Genomic DNA, 12,606 nt, shown 5'->3' on the forward strand with positions numbered 1-12,606 from the left:
CATCCTTTTGGGACTCTTTAGAAGACAATTTGTGTTTTTTTACTTAATAAATGTTATTTTATTTTGATTTAGGTATATATTATTTCATTCCCTGTCGTGGATCTCCTTACGTCCTTACACATTGTAGTCTCGGTTCATTATTAATGGAAATAGGAATTTGTTTGCACCCTGTTGAGTAAACAGCACATTTTCTATTACCATTAATAACCGAGAGAACATGTGTAGACACCGAAATTTGGGTAACCGGGGTATTTTGTACCTTTAAAAATTTAAAATTCCCGCTTCTAACTAGCCGATAATCTAGATACCTGTTTTTACCGTCAAAGCTTCCCGTTACTGACGGTCAGCCGGTTGTAGCGCAACGCGGTTCCAAGTTTTAACATTATACCGCCACCTCTCTTATTTTACTTTCTCTATGTTTGCAAGTCTAAACAAGCATAACGGACGAGCGGGCGCTCGGGCGACACTGCAAGCACAAAATATCCCCCCAAAAAATAATAGAACAAATAGGGGGTATGTTCTGTGTTTGCAAGTTTTGTCATGTGGTGTACACTTGTACTATTATCTATTGTTCTATAAAAAAACTGTGTTTGAATGAACAAGAATGAAGTATGAAATTAAAATACTATTTATTACATTTAAATATCGAACATACAATTTTACAAGTTCCGAGCTGGACTACGATCTGACTTAAATTATAGTTGTAATATTATATTGCTTTTATCTAAAAAACCAAAATAATAGAAAATTGGAATGACTGAACATAAGCTATTTTAAGCTGACAACTACTCATGATAGTCAATGCATTAGTTCACAACTGTTGCTAATAATTATTCATTAAATATGCTCATTTGTATTATCTGTAACATTAATCTCAAACGCCTCCACCTACACACTTTTTCGTATAACCAATTGCCTGCAACTCAAAGATAAATTTTCTAAGGCCGCTCCGCAGCCGTAATTCGCATTGTAGGATGCCAGTGTGGATGCCACTATTTATTTAGCTACCATTCTGATTCTTCACACTACCGATGTTTCAATAGACCTACCAATTCGTCACGGAATCTGCCGATCTACTCATACCATGCAGATTTCTACAGAAAAGTAACAAATAAAAGTTTAAAAGCGAGATATTTTTTTTATTTAAAAGAAAGAAAAGTCTTTAGTTCTTGAAATTAGTATTAATAATATTATAAGCAATATGTATAATCAATATTTTATTTAGTTTTTGTGTGTTTTTGTTTTTCTTAAAAAAAATCATTTTTGTTAGGAATGTGTTGTATTGTTTAAAGAAATATTATAAATATACCTATTGACTCTTCTGTTTATTTTACTATTGCTGTAACTTTATAAAAATTTAAGTTTTGAAAAACGCGCCATTTTATGGATCCCTAATAATAAAAGAAAAATGAGTACCGTTTTTTACGAAAAACCGTATGAACCGAAAAGTGTCTAGCTTACCTCCGAAATTCGATTTTCGGATCTGGCAACGCTGGTCGCATCCATCATCATATGATGCATCATTCAAAATGGCGGTTCTGAAGAAATCAGCGTAGACAAGGCTTCTTTTAATTGCTCTTATGTTTGTATTTTATTGTGTCTGTTGAAGAAGTTTCAGAATGGTAACTAAATAAATAGTGGCTTGTGATTTACAGTGTAAAAGCTAAAGGTAAGTCACAGTAATATCGATTAAATGCTCCTCTGAAATAATTTACTATTGTGTCAGTCCGGTCTCCATTCCCGGTTCCCGTTCAGAGTTGCTAGTTTTTACTGTTTGCTAGTGGCCAATGGGGTCGTCAAATATTGCCCAAAAGTTGCCTATGACCTGCAAGTCTTGTCTTGTTGTTTCTTGGCTCTGCTGTAGCAATTTGCCAACACGATTTGAAGGGGGCTACGATAGACGAGCTTGGCACTCCCCAACATCCGGATTTAGTCTTCTAGAGTACTGCTAGTTTAAGAATTAGATAAGTGAGAAAACAAACCTTATTAAAACGTGACAGAAAACCGGGTTCTATTAACCCAGTATGTCCCCGAACTTTTTTATTGTAATACAACAACTTTTTTGTTATAAACGCATTAAGTTTGGTCAAAATAACATAAGGAATTGATTGCTTTGTTTTGCTGGTATTACGTTTTTCTTTTATCGCTTGTTGCCATATGGCAACCCTGGGTTATCCCGCAATAAAAAAATAATAAAATTTGTCGAGGAAAACTGTATTTGTCAAAGCAGTACAAGTAAAATCTAAATTATTGTGGTGTATGATAATTCTTAAAACATCTTAGGCAAAGCCTCACATTGCAATTTTCGCAGGCAATACGACCAATAGTGGTACAAGATAATCTAGCACATCTCCTTTTCTTTTGAATAGGCAACGGCCAGTTCAACCCATCAAATCTTAACTCTTCATAAGCTGTATCTTCGAGTTTCCGTGTTTGCGAAGGTCCTGGTTCTTTAGCTTCTTCTCCATAATGGTTGGCATAACCATAATAATTATAAATAAAGTTAACTTTTATTTATAATTTATATGAGAAATATATGACATCAAATTTATTTATACAAAATTTTTCATTCTTTATTTTATAAATTATGCAAAAATATCTTCAGATAACTTGTTAAATGTCCGCAAAATATTTGAGCAAAATCTTTATTACTGTATGCAGGAAAACTGAAACTATTTTCAATATTTATTACCACATTGAAGTCTATACAGGGTGATTCAAAATTGGCGTCATTCCTCTGAAGGTGTTGTCTGGCGGTGTTTTAGGAGTACTGAAAAATTAGTTTAAAAAATGAATTGTTATTAAATACTGAGAAATTTGCAAAAAATTATATTAAAAGGACGACAACAATGTTTTTCAAGGTAATCTACCTAATTAACATTACGGAAATATCTGTTGTTTCGTCATTATTAAAAACTCCGGTAACCATGGAATTATACAGAGTGACAATAAGATAGACAAGGATAAACGGTAAATTCAACAGGATTCGTTAACAGTGGAACGTACTTCGAAATGTCAACTGTCATATTCGTCGAAATATCCTCATAACCTCGAATTTGTTTACAAGTAAAAATGCATTTGACTCATGAAATTTTCGTAATTTGAAGCAAAGATCGTAATTTTTCTTTTTGAATGCTTAAGTATTCCAATATGCTACCAATTAAACATGGAACAATTTCAAAATAATGCTTAAAATCAAAGTTAAAATTCGATTTTCTACTGTTAATAACTTCTAGAAATTTACGGGAATTTTTTTTAAATATTTTTCTCGTCCTATATAAGTGAGCCCCTATTAGCCTTTAAAAGGAATGACGCCAATTTTGAAGCACCCTGTATGTTTGCCTAAGAGAAATTGTTTTTGCATTTAATTCATTTATTTAATTTTAAGGAAATTGTTAAATGTAGCAAATTTGCTAAAAGTCATTATAAAGAGTTAATTATTCACAGCAGATATTATTTATAAATTATCTAACGGCCCAACCTATCGATAATTTAGTTATTACATAAGGGAATAAAATTTCGAATAAAATCAGAACGATTGAAGACCGATATAAGACCTACCTGGTTAAATAAAAGGGCAGTAACTCTGGCAGAACTTCAGCTTGCGAAATAAATTTTAATTATTTGTGAACTTTGTTGAATGGACGATTTTACTATAACGAAAACTGTATAAGGAAAGTTGAAAACAAGTTTAAGCCCACACTGACACTTAACGGCGACTCGTTGTTTTGACTTATCTGTCAAAGGTATCCATAGAAACGGGAATGTGCGATACGTCCGAACTTCTTAATATCTCGATCAACTTGAAGTATCTTTTGTTAGCTAAAGGCAGAATAAGTTCACATACTTAACTTAACTTAATTAATACATTGATGCCTAAATGTTCCAGACATTTGTATGCATCATCCAAATGAAAATAATTTCCAAGAATTACGACATACGTCCTAAGTTTTAATTTAATTGAAATATACCTAAAACTAATTTAATTTATTTAATTTAAACGAAAAGAAAGAAACATGAAATAACCAAAACAAAACTTTACACATAGTTTACTTAAATTTCCATTTTTCGGGATTTCCATAGCCCAATCGACTATTGCCGTTCGTTCTCGAAGTATCGAGCCAGGCGTCCCGAAAACGCTGTAAGCTGCGTTGCCGCTGTGCGCTAAAAATCAAGCCGCAACAATATTGTTTAACATATCTACACCAATATTTATAAAGTAATGATTACAGGAATTCGCCATGTCCCTGTTATCGGAGACGCCTTTGTTTTTATTTTTAATTTTTATCATTTTATTATCCTGACTAATGGTTTGATTTGTAGCTTGATTTGTAACTTTATACATTTTTCCCATATTATTGTTACATTCCTCATTTTTTCTTTAAATAGTTCCAATCCTTTGGATCTGTTATCGACTGAATTTGAGCGATTCTGTTCGCAACAGATATTTTAAATTCGTGCTATTGAGATCTTATTCACAACACAATGGTTGAATCACTCCAGAAGAAACTTTTATCAAAAGAAATGTTTAAAGACCCAATGACCCTCCGATAAAGTTCCGCAAGAAGAAATGCTGCGCACAATTCCAATCTAGGAATAGTTGTGGTTTTCATTGAAGCGACTCTAGTTTTAGAGCATAGCAGAGAAACAGAACAATGTCCGTCGCCATTAACTGACCGTAAATGAATGCAAGCTCCATATCCTGTCTCATTCGCATCAGCAAACCCATGTAGCTCAACCAAAACGTGCCTTGATACCCTAATTTTTCTGGAAACCTCCAAATCATTAAGATCACCCAGCTGGCTATAAAAACCTCTATAGCTTGTCAGAATATCCAAGGGAATCGATTCATCCCAACTTTTTTTGCATTGCCCAAGTTTCTGAATTATTATCTTTGCTAGCATGACAACAGGTACAAGAAGACCTAGTGGGTCGAAGATTTGCGCAATACACGACAAAATCGTTCTCGTTGTGAATCTTTGAGATAATTGCACATTTATTGAATATTTGAAAGTGGCATTAGCTGTATCCCAATAGAGACCCAGTTTCTTATTGCTTGAGGATTCTCCAATGTGAACCGTCTGTTCAAGAGTGTTCTCTATCACCTCAGCGACATTGCAGTAAAATTTGCGTAGTTCAAAACCTGCAGACAACAAGATCCTTGATACTTGTTGCTTTATATTAAGTACTTCCTGAACAGTACTGCCGCCAGTACAAAGATCGTCTACATAGAAGTCCTCAGCAATGATTCTACTTATTATAGAGTTTTCCTGACTACATCGAATAGACAATTCCTTCAAGCATCTGGTTGCCAAATGAGAAGCAGGAGCTGTTCCATATGTTACAGTCTTCAGCATATAAGGCTGAATGTCAACGGATGGATTTGGTCGCCATAAGATGACTTGCAGGTTCCACTGCGTTTCATGTACATATACTTGACGGTACATTTTCGCAATGTTTCCTGGCAGCATGATCTCATGTTTTCTGGCTCTAAGCACAATAGAGAACAGATTTTGCTGAACAGTGGGACCAACTATCAAAATATCATTCAACGAGTAACCAGTGGAAGACCCGTCAAACACAACTCTCAGTTTAGTTGTTTCACTGGTGTTATTGATAACACCATGATGCGGAAGGAAACATGTGGATTTATTTTCTAAAGTTTCAAAGTTGGTCCTTATCATATGGCCTAGTGCTTCATATTCTTCCAGGAATTTAGAATAATCAGACTTAAGTGAAGGATTTCGATTAAGCTTTCGCTCAAGATTTAAAAATCTCTTAATCGCAATTTCTTTGGAGTGCCCCAAATATGACTCGGAGTGTCTGAATAGTAATTGTACCACAAAATGTCCATCAGGCCTTTGAGTGGTCGTTTTCAAGAACGACTCTTCGCACCTTTGATCTTCGATTGATAGGGGTCTGGATAAAAACTTCTCCTCAAGCTTCACGTCTATCAAAAATGTCTTAAATCCGCCAAGCGCCCCAATGTGGCAACGTTGGGAAGCCCGAACAATTTGTTTGCGTAAATCTTCTTTTATTTTTTCTATGTTCTGGTGCTTTTTTAGTCTTATAATAAGACCAGGAATATTTCTCTGAAATGCAGGTTTTTTTACGATATTGCTATATAAGGAATCTTGGACAGTACTTTAATTTTGTTTTAATTCCAGACTTTCTAGTTTCTGACGTAGCAGCGAAATTACTTTATCTTTGCTTTGTTTATTTTATTTTTGTCCTCTGTAATACCCAGAAGAAACGTATGAGGTTTAAATTTCTGGCATTCAGAACAATCAAACCTTAAAACTTTGTCACCCTTCAACTCTAGTACTTTGACTTCCGATGCTGACAAACTCCCACAACTCCTACATATACCCCTTCTGCATGTATCACACTGGAGCAGTGGTTTAACGTTCAACCCACAAACATCACACTCCATTTTTAGTGAGTTTAATAGTGTTCATAAGGTTTCTTCGTAAAGCTGTTAAAACGTAGCAACACTGTTATGGGTTAAGAACTTTGTGAACTGGGCTGACGTGCATAGAACACCATACAATTTGTGGCTGTTCTCACATGGACATGAAGTTTTTCTGTTAATCCAGTCGCTTTAACTTATTATTTTTGTGTCACTATACCACTTGTTAATGACACTAGCAACCACAACCACTCCTTTAAATTACTTCGAAGCCTAAACAACTGTTCGATCAATTTTAAGTCTGCAATTGTAAGCAAATGTTCTGTCGCCAACGTTGCCACCACTTCAACAAGAAACGCAAATAAAATTGGTTGTAGATAAGTTTAGAACATGCTATACCAAATTTATTTCAAACTTGTGGCAGGATAAAAAGCGACATAAAACTAGTAGGTTTCCATTTAAAATTAAAAGGGTGCCGATTCATTTATTACTTTCAATAATTTTATTTTTATTACTTCAAATTATTAATTATGTTGTTACTATCTTCATTTCTTGGCTGCGTCAAACTTCCATAAGTGCCCAAATTGTCGTATAATCGTTTGAATGTTTTCACAGACGGTTGACGACGGTCAAAATACCTCTAAAAATAATATTCAGATGCTCGCCTAGCATTTTTTTTAACTTCTAATGTAGGTTTTAATCATTGAGTTGTTATTATTTGTTACTATGGAACCAATGCCGTCTGACTTGTACTATTCTCCATGGCTAACTTCGATCAACTAAACTGAAAAAGTTTAAATTGTTTGCAGACACTTTTTTTTAGTTGAAATGCTAACGATGTGATGTATCACAGAAATTGTAATAAAATATTCTATTCGGTAAACGAATAATCAAGTATGGTTGCCATTAAAAAAAATCAAATTTGTGTCATGTCAAAAATGACAGTTATTTTGGAGAAATGTCTTATGCCATTTTGTTTGGAATTTAATTTTCCACGAGTTTTCTATTTAATGTTTTCCTGTCAAATTAATATCAACGGAACTAGGAGTAATTTAAAAATTTATCATAAATAAGTTTTCCCCAAATATATTTTGACAGCTGACAAATTTTACATAAATAAAATTGGTTTCGAGTAGAGCAGTCAAAACTGCAATTCTTTGTCCATTTAACCTTTTTCTTAACTGTTATAGTTTCGAAGATCCCTGTACAGGTCATCGAAAAAAGCTCACCCTGTAGAAAGAGATGTTTAAGTAAATGGTATAGTATTAAATTAAAGAAATGTGCTTTTTTGAGTTTAAGAAAAACAATGGCTCGTATTAATAGCCAGACAAGGTGCGAACAAGCGACATAACATTGATTACCTCTCTCTTATTTATTTTATTCATATATAATTTTCTTTAACGATTTTTTAAATTGTTTCAGGTAGTGACAGCGCCTTGACGGCAGAAATCATTCCCATCATAGATAGATGTGACATGTGACTTAGATATGAAAAAAAAACCGCCTTCCGAATATTCGCCTACTTAAGTATCTTGAACGTGAGAGACTTAAGATCTCTCTAAGATGAGATAAGATAATTTAACCGTATGACTTTAATAAAATATATTTTCTGTTATTTGTTTTATTACCAATGGAGAAATTGTTATGTCTCACCACAGTAGGAGCAGTTTAATCGTTGGAGATATTTCTATTTTGTGGGGGTCTGTGGACGTGTATTTCTGTGTCTCGAATGTTGATAGGGACGGCACCTCAGCATGTGCACTTAGCTATTTGTTAACCTTTCGAGAATTCCTGTACCTATTTGCTTCATCTGTAAGCTCTTCTATGTTCTTCGGGATGACGATGTTTGATTAATCGGTGAATTGAGTATCCGAAATACAGTTTTCTTACACCCTTTTAAGTAACAATCCTATATGCTGATAGTACCAGAAACTGTAGATTTTGATTGAACGAGAACAACAGTTTATCTGCATCTTTGCTTTAGTTGCTTGAAGACTTTAGATTTTTTAGTAATTCCGCCTTATTCAGCCAAACTATCTTGACTTCTGGAGGTATCCTTTAAAGCTTATAGTCTTCTGTAAGAATGCATCAGCTCCCGCATCTGTATGTTCTCACCTCACATTCTCGATACTGACTGCCTGATAGCATTGGTACTACTAAGATTTCACACTTACAACACTTTGCGGTTACTGCTATACCTATCGTCCTGTTGGGCCATCTGGTGTCTGAGCCCATCACCCTCTGTTGTATAGTCTACGGCTCTTTGTAGTTCAGCATAGGGGTGATTTTCGGCTTTTTCAAAGTTCTATGCATTTTTCCTTTGTCGAAAGGCTCTTAGGGGGTCTCATGCCAGGTTTCTGTACATTTAACAATTACGTGCAAACCAGGGCGCATCTATGGCCTGCAACACGACAGATTTCACACAGAAAAATAAAAAATCAACCTTTAATGAAAATTATTTAATTAAGACCATGATTTATGATAACAATGATTTATAATGACAATGATTTAAATTTGATAAGAATGAAGGAGAAAAAAGGTTTCGTTTGAAGAGGTATTTTGGGCGGTCGTGTGCAAACCCTGAAGGGTATTTACCGGGCTGAAGTACTTGTAATTCATTTTTAGGCTGTTTGGTGCATCTTTGTTATATAACTTGCAAGGTATGGAAATGTACTCCGAAGATAAATTAATCCTTCAAGACTTGCCTTCCATAGTGACACTCTTTTCCTTGTAGTTGACTATTAAAAGACCTCACAGCATCCAATTTTTCTGCAAACTTTAAAGGTCGTCTGTCGCCTCCTCTTTTTTGTTTTATAACTTCTTCCCCATCCTGGACTCTCTTGCAAATTGTATTAAGTCTCCCATGAGAAACGTTGTACACAGCTATAATAAACTTCTGACAAACTTGTATTTTTGTTGACGATCGTATACCTGAAGAAATAAAATACCTAGTATAATAATATCAAGAGGCCCTATTTAAATTTACAACAAAGAAAAGGTATTCTATGATAATAAAAATTGTTATAAAAGGTATTTTTTTCGAATTTTCGGGTCCAATTGTACGATCCATTAATCTTTGGAAAGTGGCTGGAGCGGAGTGTAACCCAAATGGCATGACGCGAAATTGGTAAAGTCCCATTCCCGGGACGGTAAAAGCGGTGATCCCCATCTTTCTTGCGGACAATGACTACCGTTGAACTCCAGGCACTGGCGAATGGTTCTATAATTCCTTCCGCTAACATCGTCTTGACCTCTGCGTTTATGATCTCTTGCATTCGGGGATTCTGTGGTCGGTGTCGCTGTTTGATTGGTTCTGATTTCAACAAATTCATGTGATGTTTTGCCAGGTCCAGGAATTGTTTCAAGCGAAGCTCTTCCGTTTTTGTTAGGGTTAGACTGAGTTTACCGTCCGTCATCGGTCCAATCGGGCTACATGGCGTGGGCGGTGATATAAGCTGGTTATCCAGGAAAGTGTCTCCTGTGCCCAGCTCTAGACGAAACCGGTTTCGGGTAAGAATATCTATACCGACGATATATGTAATATCCGATCGGATGTTAATTGCGGAAAATAATTTATTTTCTCCATCAACGTCCTGTTTTCCAGCATTAGTGGAATCTGGTAAGCTTTGGATATGGTAGTCACGCCACCATTGGCGACTTTTTCGCTTCGGACAATGGGTGTGACAAAGGGATAAGGAAACCGGCAAATTTCTGCGCGCCTGTTCCTATGTAAGTGTTTGCGGCGCCAGTATCTACCAGGGCTAAAAACGGGTATCCGCCAATGTAGATGCGTGCGTGGGGCCTATCATCTGGTACTCGTCCCAAGTTCGGATTTGGGCCACGTGCTGGCAAGACCTCGGACTAACAAAGCACCGGTTCAGTTTCCCGATCGTGGCTCGGGGCCGGGACAGTCTTTAGACATAACGTCCCGTCGTCCGCATCGGGAACAAAACAGCCTTGAAGGGCCTCGACAATCTTTTCTGGAGTGCCCGTTTTCCCCGCAATTGTAGCACACTTTCCGGTTCCAGGTGGCCTTATTGCCGGTGCTAGGGGTGGTTCGTGCCGGGGGCGAGTGTCGGGCTTGTTGACGGGATGGTTATGGGGGGTGGGTCGATAAGAATCTTGGTGTCTGGTCGAGCTGGCCTGTAGTTCGGACAATAACAATTTGACTTCGAGGACCGTCCGGCAGAAGGATATGACGACGGTATTGCCGCTTTTGCGGATATGTTGGCGTTTCTCTGGCCTCAGATTTCGGTATAGCCATTGCAGTTCTTGCTCTTGTGTCATGGTACCATGTCTTCGGATGGGAGTTTTGAGGTCGGTGATATAACGAGAGGCCGGTTCATTTAGCCTCTGCAGTCGTCGGCTAATTTCCATCTCCAAGTCGGCAGCATAATTGACGGAAAAGACTCTGGCATGTGCGGTAACAACCGGTCTATTTGGATGCCCTGAGCTGTGCATATCTCTTTCTCGACAAAGAGAGAATAGCGATGGTGGGCAAAGCCGTGGTAACTGTCTGAAGTGAAACAGCAAACGTGGAAAAAGGCGGTCGTAGAAGTTCGTGGTCCAGGTGCTGGAAACACAACACCTGGTATGGTCGTTGACGCTGGGGTAGCCTTTCCTACCGTTGGCAGTGCCAGCAGTGTCCAAATTAAATTTGCGTAGCTCGGTGATTAGTTCCTCTTTTTTGAGTAAATATACCCAACTCACACGGACATCAGTTGGATCAAAAGCGCCACTACTACTCAAGATTGGAGAGGTGATTGGCTGATTTGCGGTTTCTATGGTTAGGGATTCAGTTGCGGTACTGAGAGTCGGTTGAGGTTGCTTTGCTTCTCGGTTTTCTTCTCCATAGTTAATCAACGGAATGCCATAGACAATCAACACAGATGAAACTCGGCGTAGAAAGTGATTCAGAGCTGATGGAAGCTCGATATGCAATTGGAGCGGAATGCAGGTGAAAACAAATGCGGGTGAAAATAAATGCAGGCAAAAGTTTGATACACGTGTCAGAGAAAGTAGATGCAGCTGAATGCAGGTGCAAATAAATGCGGATGGAAATAAATACTGGCGGAAATGAAAATCAAAAGGAAATCGATGCAGGTGGGTTAAATTAATTACGGTCAGGTTTTCGGTTTTAGGGGCAGACTATCTGTTCAGGTCGGGTTTCGGGCTAGAAGTCTCATTGTCTGTTGTTGTGGATATTTTCGCTAGAGCTAGTTTGTCGGAACTTTTGCTATTCCCAGTTAAGGGGAGCTATGATGGATTTTTGGCCCTGGTTATTTTGCGGCGGGGTGTTTTGAATTACTGGGTTTGCATAATTGAGGACTTTGGATTTGGAGTGTTTTTTAGTCAGCAATTCCTGGATAGTGTCTATTTTCAAGTCTTTGAGTATGTCCTTGTTACGTATGTACCAGTTAGCTCTGCAGATGGATCAAATGATTTTGTTTTGTATAGTTTGTATTTTAGTTATGTTAGTTTTGCAGGTCGTAATAAATGCTGAGGCACCGTAAAGAAGCTGTGGGCGAATAATTTGTTTGTATAGGAGCTTATTTTTGATGGTAAGTTTACTGTTGCGATTAAGTATGGGGTGGAGGGCTGCACGTGGTGCTCTTGATTTAGTAATTTTGTCTTTGATATGTTCAGTGAATGTTAGTTTTTTGTCGAGTAGGATACGTAAGTATTTTGCTGTTTTAGCCCAGGCGATGTTTTCGTTGTGTAAAGTGATGTGTCTTAGTTTGTCTGTACCATAGATTAACTAAGTATAGAAAGAGCGATTCATTCATAAACGACCGAATATATTCTGACAACATATATTTTGCCCCACCGTTTAAAGATGTGGGCATGGGACGGAAGACGGGAAAGAGTGGGGAGTGTGTAGAGCCGATACCCAAACACATGATAAACACTGATGCTCTCGTTTTATTAAAAATAAAAAAAAAACTTATTTTCTTACAAATGTCCGCTAACAATGTTGATGCTTTTATCAAAGATCCAAAAGATTTCCTGATCTGAAGCATTGAAGAACTACTGTCACTGACCATTAGTTCCTGACATCTTAAACATGTTATGCATTTTTTTAAATTTTTAACAACATATCCTGATATATATGTCACTACATCTTCAGTATAATCAGTCAAGTTCTAGGCACTTGACTTAATCAATATTACATTTGTAGTTATTTCATCTCTGATCGA

At 36.9% G+C, this 12,606-nt stretch overlaps 1 long non-coding RNA gene across 1 annotated transcript; it reads left to right on the forward strand.

The window, feature by feature from the left end:
• The first annotated feature begins 1,470 nt into the window (after positions 1-1,470).
• On the forward strand, positions 1,471-8,024 carry LOC109541539. The gene is made up of 2 exons (XR_002172344.2): positions 1,471-1,669; positions 7,832-8,024. It is a non-coding gene; the product is annotated as an uncharacterized LOC109541539 (long non-coding RNA).
• Positions 8,025-12,606: the final 4,582 nt, after the last annotated feature.

Source organism: Dendroctonus ponderosae, unplaced genomic scaffold (genome assembly GCF_020466585.1).
Source record: "Dendroctonus ponderosae isolate FM_Combo_2020 unplaced genomic scaffold, Dpon_F_20191213v2 Dpon_F_20191213_1, whole genome shotgun sequence".
In the NCBI taxonomy this organism is placed as follows: domain Eukaryota; kingdom Metazoa; phylum Arthropoda; class Insecta; order Coleoptera; family Curculionidae; genus Dendroctonus; species Dendroctonus ponderosae.